At 42.1% G+C, this 3,414-nt stretch overlaps 1 pseudogene; it reads right to left on the minus strand.

The window, feature by feature from the left end:
- Positions 1-2,592, minus strand: part of LOC119289303 — a 12,947-nt pseudogene extending 10,355 nt beyond the window's left edge.
- Positions 2,593-3,414: the final 822 nt, after the last annotated feature.

A 3,414-nucleotide genomic window follows, 5' to 3' on the forward strand; every position in this document is an offset into this window, starting at 1 on the left:
GACACCCACCAAAATCAGATCTGTGCTCTTGATATTAATCACCATGATTTCAGTACTTCAACTTCCATTCTTTACCTATTCGCCAGCAACAACTTTTCCTAGCCCCCAGATTTCCATTTTTTGTTGCCAGGACTTTATTTTGTATTATGTCTTTTGTAGGTTGAACAACTCCTTCTGTGTGTGTCTTGGTCAGTACAATTATTTTTACTGTTTATCTCAGTATAACTGGTCCTTCTAACATACAGGTTAAAAATAAACAACTCATCATAACTAAATTAAAAAAGACATGAACATGCAGGTTTGCTTAGTAAGACTTCCACTGGTAGAAAAAGGGTCTGTTGTCCCGGTTCATAAGGGCCTTTAGTCCCGGTTTTGGAACCGGGACTAAACTGTCGGTACTAATGCCTAACCCTTTAGTCTCGGTTCAATCCAGAACCAGGACCAAAGGGCGCGGCCACGTGGAGCTCCACCTTTAGTCCCGGTTGGTAACACCAACCGGGACTAAAGGAAATTTTATGATTTTTTTTTGAAAATTTTCTTTTGAATTTTTTTTTTGAAATTTCTTTTGATTTTCAAATTTCTGAATTATTTTAACATCTAGTCTGTAATCACCACCCCTCATCACTTCTCAATTTATCCTCTAATCACCCCTCATCATTCCAAATCATCTAACTTCCCGAACGATCACCCATCCTCCCACTCCCCCAGCCTGAGCACGCTTAACTTCCAGGTTCTATTCTCCCTCGCTCCAAGTCTGCACTTGTTGTTTTCCTCACAATACTAAGATGTCAATCCTATTAACCTTCAGGAATTTTGCTTGAGCATGAAGTGAAACATTTCATAGTTTTATTTTGAAACTATTATTTTAAAAAACAATAATTATTTAGTAACACTAATATTTCTTGAATAATTAGTTTGACCATTGTTTGACCATAGTTTGACCACAGTTTGACCAGATTTGACCAAAATTGAAATAACAGAAATAATTATTTAGTAACACTAATATTCTAGAATAATTAGTTTGACCATTGTTTGACCACAGTTTGCCCACTGTTTGAATTTTTTCCGATTTTTTTCACTCTAGATCTTAAAAGCCCCGTAACTTTTTTCTATTAGGTTTTTGAGGATTTTGAAAATGTTTAACAGGGTTCCCCCTGTTAAATTCAGATGTAACGAGTAGATGATTTTTCATATAAAAAACTTTTTCATCCGAGTTAGTATGCAGAAGTTATGCCCATTTTTACAAATTTCAGAGAGATTTTGCAAATAAAGTCAAAATTCACATTTGCAAATTTTCCCAACAACTAGACCACATATCACATGGGAAACTTATTTTCTTTTATTTTTTTACATTTCCATCATTTTCTTTTATTTTTTTCAAAACTGAAAAGGCGATCCACAGGGGGGGGCGTAGAGTTTGAAAATGGGACCTTTAGTACCGGTTCGTGGCACGAACCGGGACTAAAGGTCTCAACCCCATTAGTCCCAGTTCGTGCCTCAAACCGGGACTAAAGGTCTAATCTTTAGTCCCGGTTTGAGGCACGAACCGGGACCAATGGTTGTGGGCCAGGAGCGAGGCCCATTGGTCCCGGTTCATCCCACCAACCGGGACCAATGGCCCACGTGGCCCGGCCGGAACCCTGGGCTCACGAACCGGGACCAATGCCCCCATTGGTCCCGGTTCTGGACTGAACCGGGACTAATGGGCTGACCCGGCCTGGACCAAAGCCCTGTTTTCTACTAGTGTTCGATATGAGGAGATTCAAATTGGACGGTGCAAAATGTGATCGACTTTTATGAAGAAAATCAGTTACCTTGTAAAAAGATAGCTGAAGTGCTTTTACTGTTTTACCTCAATTAATACTAATTGTTGTACCTTTCATAAAAGCTACTTGTTGCAGCCCCATGGATGATAATGTCGATCTCCTCGCACAGGTCGTCAACTCTGGAGTTGTCGAGCCTGAAGTTGTGAGACCCGACGTCTCCGGTGAGAGGAACTATCTTCTCTTTGATGAGCTTCTGGAAGCCAGCAAGCCCATGCTTTTCCCTCAGGGTATTGAACAGGTCCTTCCCCAACACCTGCAAGCGCGAGACCAAGACGAACTAATTGAGTTTCCAAATTTGGCACATACTATACATCTAACGTTAGTGTTATGTCCTGTTCATATCACTGCATGTAGCTGCGGTGATCCATGATTGAATGCAAGGACACATTTCAACTTTACCTGGGTCAGGATACGCTGGTCGGCAGAGGCGACATCCGGTGCACGCACCAACAGGTAGAGTTTCTTCACGTCCGGCTGTACCCTCAGTATCTTCTCAATCATCACTGCATGAATAGATGCATTATATATATGCATATCTGTACGAGGCAAGTGTTAGATGTGTATATGGTATTTGCGTACATTTTCCAAGGAAACCAGTTGAGCCGGTGACGAGGATGGTCTTTCCCCGGAAGCACCCAGCCACTGCTCTGGCGTCCATCGCGAGCTACCATGATAATAAGGATAGAGAATCTACGAACCTGAGTATGTAGAAGATAGTGGCCGGTTTCTCTTCGATATGATGCTAGTGGAGAAGTGGAGTCAAGCCAGACAGGCAATGAAGTGGTGTGCTTGCTAGCTTAGGTCTTGTGGATGCATGGTTAATACTCTTATAGCCCACCTGTATCGCACATTTGGTCGGGCCTTGAGCTGTGAACAGACAAGAGACAAGTTTTTTTTTCCGAAAGGGAGACAAGAGACAAGTTCATGTCACGATTGAAATCAGTGTCCGAATGAATGCCTCCTCTGGACAGATGGTTGTCTTAGTCCTAGGTATTATGGCATATTTAGCTTGGGTGCTCCGGTGCTCCCTTGAACAGGTGCCTAAAGTAATTAAGCTCCTGGTTTCTCTAAGTATGGATGCTTGATAGGCATTGGTTATTTTTCGGACAGTAATTGGTAAATATTTTTCTTTATCAAGGGGCACTCCCAACTCATTGTATCCTGACCTTGTATGTATTTACATATAACTCTCACTAGGGGTTTGTATCTAAATGAGCGGTCATTCAATACATTATGTGAGAGTGAAGTATAAGCTGTCTTGGGTTCTGTGAAGAGCCGTATATACCCATACGACACCTCTATCTTTCCTCGTAAACTAGTCCTCGGGTCAGTAATTTATCTTAGTTGGCAACTTTAGCTACAGCTGAAATCATTGTGTTGGGACCACCCGAAGTGCCTTCAAAAAGAAGTTTGCATTTCAATGGATGGAGATTAAATAAATGCCTAATGAGTTGATGGATTCGGTCCATCACTCCCGCTCTTGCCAACTATTCCGACTGGCGCAGCAGCTCCTTCATCGCCACACGCCTCCACTTTGTTCCAGTGGCATCCAGTCAGGCAGTTCATCGCAGGTTGAGATCGGCATTCA

The sequence above is a fragment of the Triticum dicoccoides genome, chromosome 4A, assembly GCF_002162155.2.
Source record: "Triticum dicoccoides isolate Atlit2015 ecotype Zavitan chromosome 4A, WEW_v2.0, whole genome shotgun sequence".
Taxonomy (NCBI): domain Eukaryota; kingdom Viridiplantae; phylum Streptophyta; class Magnoliopsida; order Poales; family Poaceae; genus Triticum; species Triticum dicoccoides.